Source organism: Chinchilla lanigera, unplaced genomic scaffold (assembly GCF_000276665.1).
Source record: "Chinchilla lanigera isolate Chin_1 unplaced genomic scaffold, ChiLan1.0 scaffold00017, whole genome shotgun sequence".
Taxonomy (NCBI): domain Eukaryota; kingdom Metazoa; phylum Chordata; class Mammalia; order Rodentia; family Chinchillidae; genus Chinchilla; species Chinchilla lanigera.
This window is the reverse complement of record NW_004955418.1, coordinates 4,371,062-4,383,823: the sequence shown is the minus strand read 5'-3', so window position 1 is coordinate 4,383,823 and position 12,762 is coordinate 4,371,062. Positions and strand designations below refer to the sequence as shown.

Sequence of the window (12,762 nt, the reverse complement as noted above, 5' to 3'; positions counted from 1 at the left end):
ATGATTAAGATCACATTATATTGATATCAAGACTAATTAGGACAAAACAGAAAATCCAGAAATGAATCCATGCATCTAAGTAAAGTGATTATATGTCAAGGAAAAAATAACACAGCAAAGGAAAGACAAAATCTTAACTTGGTAAGCTGGATATCCACATGTACAACAGGCAGTAATTAATAGAGTAATAAGAGAACCTGAACATTAGGAGAAAATTTTTGCAAAATATACACTTGGTAGAGTTAATATCCAAAATAAATAAGGAAGTGAAGAACTCAATAGCAAAAAAAAATTAAAAGTGGGCAAAGAACCTAATATATGTTTCTCAAAAGATGTATAAGTGTTCAACAGTACATGTAAAGATCCCAGGCATTAGTAATCATCAGGTAAATACAAATAAAAAATAAATTTATTTTATTTTATTCATATCTGTAAGGAAGGTTATTATCAAAAGACAATACACTAAGTATTATCAATGAGAAAAGAAAACCTTTGTATACTATTGATGGGACTCTAAATTGGTACAGCCAGTATAAAAAATCAGTATGGAGGGCCAGGGACATAGCTCAGTGGCACAGCGCCTGCCTGGCAAGCTTAAGGTCCTGAGTTCAATTACTGGTACAAAAAAAAAAAAAAAAAACTAATGTGGAGATTCCTAAAACAAAGAAATAAAAAGTAAACATAGAGTTATGATCCAATCCTAATTCTTGGTATATTTCTAAATGAAATGAAGTCTGTATTAAGAAGAGATACCTAAATTGCCATGATTGTTGATGCATTATTCACAATAGTCAAAATATGCTAGTAATCTAATTGCCTATCATATATCTTAGTCTTTTTTAAAAAAGAAAAGAAAAGAAATTCTGACACTTGCAACAACACGGATGAATCTGAAGGTCCTAATGCTAAACTAAGATAAAGAGAAAGAAATACTGCATGCTCTCATTTTTATATGAAATCTAAAACAGGATCAGGGATGTAACTCAGCAGCATAGTGCCTGCCTGGTAAACATGAGGTAGTGAGTTCAATTCCCAGTCCCCCCACCCAAAAAAAAGAGAGAGAGAAAAAAGAAATCTAAAATAGTCAAACTCATAAAAATAGAGTAGCATGGAAATTGCCAGGAGCTGGGGATTGGGGAGAGGAGATACTAGTCAAAGGGGACCAAGTTTCTGTTATGCAAGATAAACAAGCTCTGGAGATACAATATAATATATAAATATAGTAAATATAGTTGAAAATACTGTGTTATATACTTCAGTTTTGCTAGTAAGGTAGATTTTAAAAGTTTTCATCATATTTTTCAAAATAGGTAACTATGAGTTGATACACATGATGTTAGTTACCTTTTCTCATTGCTGAAACAAAATAACTAATACCCAAAGGTAAAGGAGGAAAAGTTTATTTCAGTTCACAGTTAGTAAAGATTTCAGTCTAGAGTCAGTTGACTCCAAGGCAGGGAGGTGTGGTAGAGGGGAATTGCAAGGGAGAAACAATTCATGGCAAAGCAAGGCAGGCAGAAGGAGGCAAGCAAGCGAAGTAAAGAAGAAGCAACCAACAAACTACAAGTAAATGCTGAAACCCTCTTTCTGCCCTTATACGGAATCCAGGCTACCCACCTTTAGCATAGACAGCACTTACAGCCATAACCCCAGCATTTCACCATGAATCAGTCACACACTGCATCCAGCCACCTACAAAAAAGCCCCACCTATGACCACATGGAGCTTTGGAGGACATCTAAACACAAGCCATAACATTCCACCTCTGGCCTCCAAAGACTCATGCACATCACTTTATATACAAGATATTTACTCTATCTCCAAGAGTTGCCACACTCTGAACAGATTCAGTATTGCTGAAAAATCCAAGTCCAAAGAGTCCTCTGCTATTTAAGGCAAAATCTTAGCTGTGGGCCCCTATAAAAATGAAAAAAAGTTAAACATATCTAACACTCAGTAGCACAAGATAGATATTTCCATTCCAAAGGTACATAGGGGGATAAAAAAGAAAAGGACATAGCAAGTCCAAAACCAGCAGGGCAAACATTAAGTCCTGTAGTTCCATGCTCAGCATCTGAGGCAATCTGTGGAAAGATGTGAACTCCAAAGGACTCCACTTCTATGGCACTGCTGGTGTTTATAGCTCTCAGGCCTTCTATTTTGGGCCAACTCTGCTCCTTTCTTGAAGTTTTCCTCAGATGATCCACATTCCTGGCTTCTCCAAATTTCCGGGGTCTCCACAACACCTTTGGCTTCACACTCATAGCTTTACACACTGCCCTCTTAGGGGCACACTGTCTGGCCTCCCAGGCCTTCTTCTGAAACCTGGGTGGAAGCTTTCCTAACCTCAGTCTTGCATTTTACTCTTGCATTCTGCATGCATCTAAAACCAGCACCACATGGATCACTCTCAGGCCTGCCACCAGCTGGAGCAGTATCCAGGCTTCTTTCTTTGTTGGTTGTAGGGGTCAAGTGCTGTGAACCAAGTCCCAAGGAACAATTTCCCTGGTATGCCACTAGAACATGGATGGAGTCCTGCTGGTTCTTGTGATATCTTCAGGCCATCTTTTCTAGTGTACTGTTCCTTCCCAGCAATCAAGATCTTTCCTCTATCTTTGTAGTCTACAGCTTTAATAGTGCTTCCCTTCTGGCCAAACTCAAAATGTTTTAAATCACTCTACTGAGCTTTTTACTCTTGATTCTCAATAAAAATCTGGCTAAAAGCCCCCAACACTAGCCGTGCCACCACCTCAACATTAGACTGCTCTGAAATTTCTTCTGCCAGATTAGTCCACCACTCTTAATCTCAGCCTCAGGCAAAGTCTTTGGACATGAGCAAAATGCAGACAGACTTTCTGCCAAAGCATAACACATACTGTCTGGTGTCAAGTTTCAACCAGCAAAGCCTGATTAGTAAGATGCATGAAGACATGAGAGACAGAGAATATCTTTGTGGGGAAGTCAGAGGACTCCACTGGAATGAAGCCCCTAACTGACTTAAACCCCTAGCTTTATTGAAAAACAAAGATGTTGTGTTCTGCTAAACATGGGTGCATATTTTAGATTAGAAAGGCGTGACAATAAGACAACAATTATGTTGAATTGTGAACTTTATCAAACTATTTACAGAATGTTCCTCCTTGTTTTACCAGCAAGACTTGCCTTGGCCTGAGCTGGTGGGACAGCCTGTCTTCAAGATGGTCTGGCCCGTCAGAGTCAGAAGTCTTCTGCACCCTTAATCAACTGAAGCAGATGTTAACCCATTGGGTGTCACAAGAAACTCCACAGTCTGGAGTCCAACAACCAATGTAGTCCTTCTTCCTGATAAAAATCTCCTGAGCCTGGTCTCTACTGGCACAATTTCTATCAACTTTCTGGTCTTCTGAGTTCTGACTAGAAACTCCATTAAGTGCAACCTCAGTTTTCCAGGGCTACTTTTTCAGCTACTCTAAACCTTTCCCAACTCTTCCCACAAGCCAGTTCCTAAGGCTCCTGAACCACACAATCAGATACAGACAACAACAACCCCATTTGCCTGGTACCAAATTATGTATCTGTCAGTGTTTATTAGAGAAATATATAATACAAGATATACAAATATATAAGAATTTACAAGACTGGCTTACAATGGCCACCACAGAGTTGGATGTGGCAGAATACAAGAGGGTCTGTATGCACATTGGAGATCCAAAGGATCCAGTTAAACATCTGGAGCTGACTACAGTGTCTCATATGAGTCCATATTAGGAGGCCTATTGGTCTGTGATGAAAGGGTGAAGGATCTATGCCAGAAGGCTGAGGGTCTCACCAGAAGGCTGAAGGATCTGCACTGGAAGCTGTGGCATCTGAGCTAGAAGCCAGGAGATGATGTCTAAGGTCAAGAAGAAGCCTAGCACTCCTCTGAAGAAACAGAAGAAGATCCATCCTTCTCTTCCCCTTTATACCATCCAGGCGGCAAGCTCAACTTGTGGACAAGGGTATCTAACTCAGCTCTCCCATTCTCATGTCTACATGTTGAACATCTAAAAAAGGTTAGCTCCCATTTCTGTGCTGTTTTGTGGGCTTTTATGAGAAGTCTCTCAAAAAAAAAAAATTTACCATTTATCCCGCAGCTACACGTCTGAATGTACATCCAAAGGAAACAAACTGGCATAGCAAAGAGGGACATGTCCACATTTACAGAAGCACTATTTACAGTAGCTAAAACATGGCATCATACTAGGTACCCAGAGACAGATGAGAGGATCAAGGAAATACAGAATACAGACACAGCAGAAGTTACTCCACCATGGAAACTTGCTGCTTGCATCAAAATGGATGGAACTGTTGGACAATATGCTAAGTGAAATTAGTCAGATCTAGAAAGACAGGAAGTACTGTAAGATCTCTCTCACATATGGAAGCTAAAGAAGTATACCTGAATGTAGAATGGTGATTACCTGGAGGTATAGAGAAGGGTAGATAAGGATGGATTTGATCACTGCATATTGTACGCATATTCTGAAATTCATGATCAATCCTATCAAATCCTAGGTACTTAAAACAGTTTATGACACATGCTTGAGTTAACAGTAACTAGTACAATTATTATTAACATTTTGCAAACATATGCTACAGGTATTTTATTTCAATCTTCTTTTCATTGTCAAACTAACATTGAGCACACATTAAAAATTTACATATATATAAATGATTATAATTCTCTTTATAATTTCTAGGGTTTCTCCATTAAGATGATCTTCTTTACCCAAAGAACAGATAGATACTTGGAATTACTTTCTACACATTTTTATATTTATATTTTAATCTATTGGAAACTTATTTCTGAAAATATTAAGAAGTAGGAATCTCATTAAATGAACTTCTTGTAACACATAGATTTTCTTTCAAAGTTACGGTAAGTATGGAAAAAGAGGAAGTGAACAATTTGACAACAGACAAATACAACGAATATTGCTTCATCCAGGTGATCAAAGTCAACATCAATAATGACAAATTTTACTGATACAATGTAACTTTCATGTGATACAGTGAAAATGATGTTTAACCTCAGGGGTCTTGCACAAAAATCCCATAACTCCAGTATTATGAGAACATCTTCAGGCAAAATTACAACAGAGGAATACTCTACAAAATGCTTGACTAGAACTTTTCAGAACTGTCAAAGTTGTTAAAAACAAAAAATGTGAAACCATCATAGTCTAGAAGAACTAAGGGAGACATTTCAACCAACTGCAATTTTGTATTCTGTATAGATACTTATATAGGTGTAAGATCCTGGGACAGAAAAAGTACAATAGATAAAAAGTAGGAAAATATAAACAAAATGTAGAAAATATGGACTTTGATTAATAAAAATATGTCAACATGGTTCAACGTAGTGGTAAATGTATCATACTAATGTAAGTGTTAATAATAGGAAGGACTGGGTACAGAGTATGTAGGAACTCTATACTGTCCTATTTGAGCAGTCCAAACTATAAAATGTACTTCACAAAAAGAAATGTTGACAGACATGGGATGGAAGACATCACTTTAAGGTAGAACCAGGCATTTGCTAATTTGCTGATTCTTATTGAGGACCTACTATATAGACAAGCACTTTCCTAGGCACAAAACCTCATAGATTTTACACTTTGAAAGGGGTAAATAGATACCCAAAAAACAAATTATGAAAGGATGACTTTTCAGGATGACAGGTACTAGGAAGTTATATGCAGAGTACTGTGGAAAAGAGTAGCAGATGAGTGTGACTTTATTTTATGGGAGTGGTCAGGGAACATTTTGAGGAAGAGACAACTGAGTTGAGATGAGAAAAAGATGAGGAAAGCAGAAGACAAAATGAATGCAGGCGCAAGGAGGGAAGTAGGAGTCTGTGGTGGAACGTCAAGAATTAGCCAGGGCTGACAAGGTGGGCCAGGTGATTGTGGCAGAAGGGAGGTGAAGAAAATTTGCTTAAAATCACATAACTACAAAGGGCCAAGAATTGGTCTTAAGTCTCATTGTAAAGCCTGGAATATGTTCCGTAATTTAATATTAATTTAGCTGTCTTTTACCCCTTGCTGAAATTGAGTTTCTTAAGTTTCTCTTTATTGTTATATAAACAATTTGCTTAGTGAACATCTGGTGTTTGCTTTCCATATACTGATTGAAATGTACAAAATGTATTTGCATTGTTTTATACAAGGGAAAGGAGGCTCAGAGAGACTAAGGATCTTGTCAAAGGATATATCTTTAAAAGGAAACAAAGCCAATATTTAAAATAAGCTGCATGTCTCAAAGTCTTTGTTTTCAGTTCTTCTTCCAAGATCTCTCAGAATGATTTAGAAGGTGCAATACATGCTCATTCTTAACAAATAATCATTAATGCAATTTAAGCAAATTTCCCCCCTACCAAACATATATTATACAACACCCAGGATTTCAAATATAAATTAAAATGCATTCTCCAAAATTAGATATTTTATCTCCGCTTCATATATATAAAGTCTTTGGACAAAAATAATGTCTAATTAAATTCATAAGTTTAGAATACATTTTTAAAATCTTAATTTTGTTGATTATTTTTCAATATAGATTGTGGTCTGTAATAAACCATTAAAATATGAAAATCTTATCATTTTCCACTTTATGTAAAGATATTGAGTGCTTTTATTGGCCTCCCACAGCTTATGTTAATAAATATTTAATGGGAAAAAAATATAGCTACTTTTAACAACTTCTTTCCCATTACAAATAAAGGTTGTTATTCAAATTAACTCTTATTTAATGAGATATACATTACATGAAAAGAATCAAAACAAAAGTTTAAAATATAGAGGCATTTGAAAAGAAAATATACTTTGCTTTTATTTCAGTTTCTTCAAACTATCAACAGATTTTGCAAAGATAAACATAATCTAAGTATGGAAGTATAAGCCCATAGAAGAGGCAGTGAGTAAAGATGATCATTTTAATTTTACATATCAATAGAATATGCTGAAGTCTGCTGCTTGCATAAATACCCAATCCAAAGTCACTATTTCTATGAACATATTTGGCTAGATGTATACAAAACATTTTGCTAGATAAAATGAGGCATAGAAGAGGAACCAGGCTTAGCCTCAGGAAGTTCGCACTCCAAGAAGGAAGGATGCCATAACGTAATGAAGATGTACTTTAAAAAGGAAACAAAATCCTGGGAGAAAGCCAGCCATGGTGGTGCACACCTGTAAGCCCAGCACCCAGAAGGATGAAGCAGGAAGACTGTAGATTCCAGGCCAGCATAGACTACATAATGACTCTGTCTCAAAAAACAAAGAAAGAAAATCCTGTGAAAATTCAGACGTAAAGTTCACGATTGCAACACTTCCCAGTTCTATCCTCTTTCACTGAGTCACTTAATCTGTGGGTAAGTATCATTTCCTATCTGAGGAAATGGGGACAAAATCTTGCAGAATTTTAAAAACCAGGCCACACAGCCCGGTTCCTATCATATTCAGTGCTGGGTAAGGTTTAGATATGAGCATTACTGTTTTTAGTTAAGACATTCAGAAAAAGCTTTTCTGCAGAAATGATCTTGAACTCTCAGGCATAGACAGGAACTAGAATGTGAGAGAGAAGTAGTTGTCCTTTTAAAGTCATTTGTTTGCTTCTTTGGGCATATGATGACTCAGAACTCACCAAGCAGACAGGAACTATACCAAACCAAGTCAAAATTGACCATCAAAATAGACCACCATAATGACTATCGGGACATGAGAAAAGAAATTGTGAGAATGAACACATTCAAGAGCTCAAGGTTGTGACCTATATGGTTAGACATAGGAAGATGACATCAAGACAACTGGATGGGAAGAATTTGGGCAGCAGATCTGTGCCATTCTAGACGTACTGAGTATGATTTACCTGTGAGAGTGACAACCCAGCAAATGGAGAGGTCTATAATCAAATGAACTTGCGAGGCAGGCATAGGAAGTACGTAAGATCTGGAAGTACAGATTTCAATTCACCTACATATCAGTGACAGGGAAGGCCATGAAACTTCAAGAGGAAAAGGAAAAAAGAAACAAAAAGGGAAATATTTGAACAAATCCCAGAGTCATGAGACAGGAGAGAGAAGAAACAGTAAATATGGTAGAAGGTTATTCAGGAAAGCACTACAATAAAATTCAAATGCATGTTCAATTTGTTGTATAAATTCCATCTCAGTAAATTGATCATTATTCAAGTTTTTTGTTAAACTAGTGGGCCTCTACCCTATATTAATGCCGTGTGGCTCCCTGCCCTCTGTTCATTACTGATTGTGTCACAATAGGTGTCTGACTCAAGATGCCTCTCAAAGGAGTTTGGATAATTGGCTGATGTTTTAATCAGTTGGTATTGATACTAGAGAGTCATGTAGAGCCAAAGGGTAGACTTTGCTGAGAGTTGGTTCAAGACAACAAAGCAATTCAAATTTTAGAAAGCCGCTTCTTCACCATAACCCACAATCAATGTCTGCTGGATAATTTATTGATACAAAGCCAGAGTCCCTAACCTTTTATAGTCTACAGATTTATCTTCACACTTCATCTGCTAACTTGACCATTTTATCTCCTACATGTGTTAGAGACCATATAGTGAGTACATTTGCTTTATTTAGTTTGAATGCATACTTGTTTCATGCAAACAAAAATTTCTAGACTGAGATATCAAAGGATAATAGATTTAACATGAAAAAAGTCATTGAAACTATACTTATGTAGAAAAACAAAAAGATCATTACAGTTAATATTGTGGGAGTCAGTAGTCAATGGAAGCCTTTAAGAGAATAGTTTCATTAGAGAAGTAAATTCAGATTTCAGACTTAATAAATACATGGATTAAAAAAGAAACAAAAGCATTTTGATACATTTATTACAATAAGATGAAAAAATAGAATTGAAACAGAAATTTCAAATAACAATTAGCATAGCTTCCCCTGAAAAAGAGGTAACAGAAGAATAAAAGAAAGAATTGATCCTTTTAATGTGTACATAATACCTTTGACTGAATGAGGAATTCAGGGACATATTTATGAATCTTAAGGACATAAATAAAGAGTTGATGATGTGGGCATGCGCAGAAATGTGCTCTATGAACACATCCCCTCAATTTATTACTCCCATCTTACTGAACTTGAGCTTGGCTTTTTCACATCACATTCTGGAAATATCCTTTCTTCCCTGATACCGCCACAACTGAGGCTTTATGGTATGAAACTAAAAATAGAGACATTGTATTTATTTCCAAAAATATAAATGGTTTGATATAGTCCTCTAATAAGTCTTTGTATACCTTTAAATTTCTAATTTTTCACTTAGTCCTACAATGTGGAACACAGTACTACCATTAACGTCAATGTGTAAGTCTTCTGACTTAGTAGTGACCAACAAAGCGAACTCCAAACAGAAAAGGAGAGGGTGCACTGCTGACGCACACTGAATTATGAGCAAAAGCTATTTAGAAGCAAACTGATGGCTGAAAGTATTTAGAATAATACCTGTTTCATTTTCTAAATGTTGGGTCTTGGTTTGTAAACATTCTATTGCACATTTGGTAATAATCAATGGTCAAGTGAAGGTTGTCCCTAAGTAGTCTACCTAAAAACAACAAAATTTGAAAGTTCAAAATCACCTCAGTGAAATGTAATTATTAATGCCAATAAGGGTTAACATGAGAAGCTGACATGAGAGTAAGTATTCCAATTGTTGTCTTTAACTACCCAAACAGACTTTGTTTGTATTCTTTTGCTTAGGGAAAGACCTTCAAATATTTAATCTCTCTATTCTCTCTTATTATCCAATGGAAGAGAAAAATCAGTGATTGATTAGATTCACTCAAAAATATGTGAAAAAAACCTGACACATATACCAGTAAAAGAGAAAAGAAAGCCCAGAAATAAATCCATAGATTTACAACCAAATAATTTTTGACAAAGACACCAAGAACACACACTAGAGAAAAGCAGGTCTCACCAATAAATGATGCTAAGGAAACTGGATATCTGTGTGCAGAAGAATCAAACTAAACCCTTAACTCTCACTAAAACACATCAAAGACCTAAATATGAGACCTTAAACCTTGAAAGTGTTAGAAGAAAAGATAAGAGAAACATTTCAAGACACTGGAATAGGCATAGATTTTTTAATAAGATTCCAGAAGTATAGACAGCAAAATAAGTAGACAAATATATCAAACTAACAATTTTTTGCATAGCAGTGAAAACACTCAAAAGTGAAGGCATCAGCAGAAATGGATATTTACAAGGAGGAAATGGAGTAGAACTTCGGCAATACTTATTATCTTTTCATAATAAGTATCAGCCAGTTCCAGAATTCAATTTGAGGATGCAAGTCCCTGGATGATGGTCATTACAACCAAACTTTCTTTACTAACCTAACCAAATAAAAGCCTCAAAACAAATCTAATCTTGTTCAGTTGCCCCCTAAACAAATCATCTGGCAAGAGAATAAAGCTATGATAGCCTAAGCTGTGGCGCATCCTTTGCAGGCTTTGTTCTACAAAATGAATCTCGAAGAATACACAGAAAGATTTTTTTTCCCATAACCAGGAAATTAGTTTAACTGCTATAAAAAGGGTAACATTATTTTAAACTAATCAAGACAGACACTCATGTTTTTTCCAGGTGGTATACCAAAATAAAACTGTAGGGATAATATGGAAGCCCCATGGTGCTAGAAATTCAGATTTTTAAAAAATCTTGCCACTTTACTGTTCTCCACATACACCTTCCATTTCACACATAATGTATCTGTTGTAACTGCTGAGCTCACATTACCTTTGCAAACTAAAAGCAAGTGGAAGGAAGAGCAAGAGGATATATTTCTCCATTTAAAAGAGCACAACATGCCAGTCATGGGCAACACCTCTGTCAACACATAACTGACCAAATTATGTCCAAGACCACATCCAGCAGCAAGGGAACTCAGTAATGTGTTCATTAATGGTTGACCATGTATCAAACCAAAGAAAAAAGAGAGCATGCCCATCATGCGGGCACATCTGCTATGCCTTTTTGTTGCAAATTTGCAAGTTGTGATTTAGTGATAAGGTTGATCACACACCAAAGTTTCTTGCCAAATTTAAACACTTTCATCATTTTACTACATTGACCTAGCATACTCCTAGTGGAGTATGCTATTATCTTAGTTGTTATACATTGTATATTGTATCTTAATTATTGGCCTTCTAGAGATGCAGGTGAAGACTCAGAATTGCTATAGAGCAAAGTATATGAGCATTGTGGTTTCCAAGCACTTGCAAGATTCTGCTTACTTTGTACATATAATCACACGAGCAATTGCTGATCTTGCATTTGGACCGATAAATCCTAAAGGAAGAGACACTACCACATACTGAAAGTGTCCAAGCTCTGTACAGTTACTCAGTTCCTAAAACGCTCTATTTGTGGCCACGTCATCTGTAACCAGCACCAAACGCCACAAAGATAGATGTTTCAGGCTGAAATGAAGAGGCCAACTGCACGTTCCTAATCATTTAAATTTCTTTTAAAGGTTATAATAATTCAAATAAAAGACATACAAAGACTATGCATCAAACAGAAAAATGACCAGACCAGAAAAGTTTTTTCTTGGTGCTGGCAGCTACAGAGCTATGATGTATTATAAATGTGTATGTTTATATATATATATAAAATATTATATGGATATGCAGAATTTTAAAAAATATTTAGAGCATGCATTTATAAAAAATATTTCACAAACATAAGAGTGTCAAGAACATTAATAAAAAGGAAAAACTTCAGGCTTATTAACATTTCAGGAAGCTATGAAAACTACATTCCCCCAGATATAAAAAATATCAAAGAGGTTTCTGTGAAAAAAAGATATAAAAGAATCTGTTCAACTAAATTTTCGTGTTTCAGACTCTATTTAATTATTTTAGCCAGCTAAAATAAATGTGTATAGTTGATGTATGCTTTCAAAAAAAATTCTGTCTCTTTCATCTCTGAGATGAAGTAGCAAAAAGACAGGAAACTATACACAATAATAGTCTTAGTTATACAAGAAAATTATCACAAAATAATATGCTCTGAACCAGTAATCTGCTGTAAATTTTGGGGATTTATTTACTTTGCTCCAGAAATATATAGACTTCAGTGCATAATTAATGGATCTGGATGGAGCCCTATGTTGAGATTGCAAAAACTCATTTTCCTATGAGGAAGAACAAGGGAAGGACACTGATTATGAGGCTCATGAAAATGTTCGTGGTACAGATCACAGAAAGCAAAATCATGTTCCTAGTGCAAGGAGAACCCTGCTTCAGGTCAAACATCTGGTTTCTCTTGATGAAGAGCTCACAGAAAAAAGCAGTGTGTGTGTTTACTATATGACTATGTGGTGGGAAGAACCCAGGATAGTCAAGGTGTGGGAAACTTATCGTAAAATCTCTCTATATTGTCTGATGAGGTATCCAAAGTAAAGACTACCAGAACTGAGCCCACTCTCCTCTCTCATCACCAGGGAGCTAGATAGAATGCTATCTTCATGATCAGTTTTTTAAAGAGGAGAAAAATATCTGTTGCTGAGAATGATCCTAGTACAGATTTCTTTTTTTACTTTCACTAGTATATGTTTGCAGTTCATAATGATTGCATTCACACAGCAGATTTGAAGAAAACTGAGTGAGTTACTAGACGTAAGATATAATTCCTTCAAACTGTTCATATGCACTGATCATTTTTCTTATGTCTTCCTCATAAAATTAAATGCATTA

General features: G+C 35.9%; 1 protein-coding gene across 6 annotated transcripts in view; it reads right to left on the bottom strand.

Annotated features, from left to right (window-relative positions):
- Tmem232 (transmembrane protein 232) overlaps nucleotides 1–12,762 on the bottom strand; it is a 224,949-nt gene that overhangs the window by 183,144 nt on the left and 29,043 nt on the right. The gene's annotated exons all lie outside the window — the stretch shown is intronic.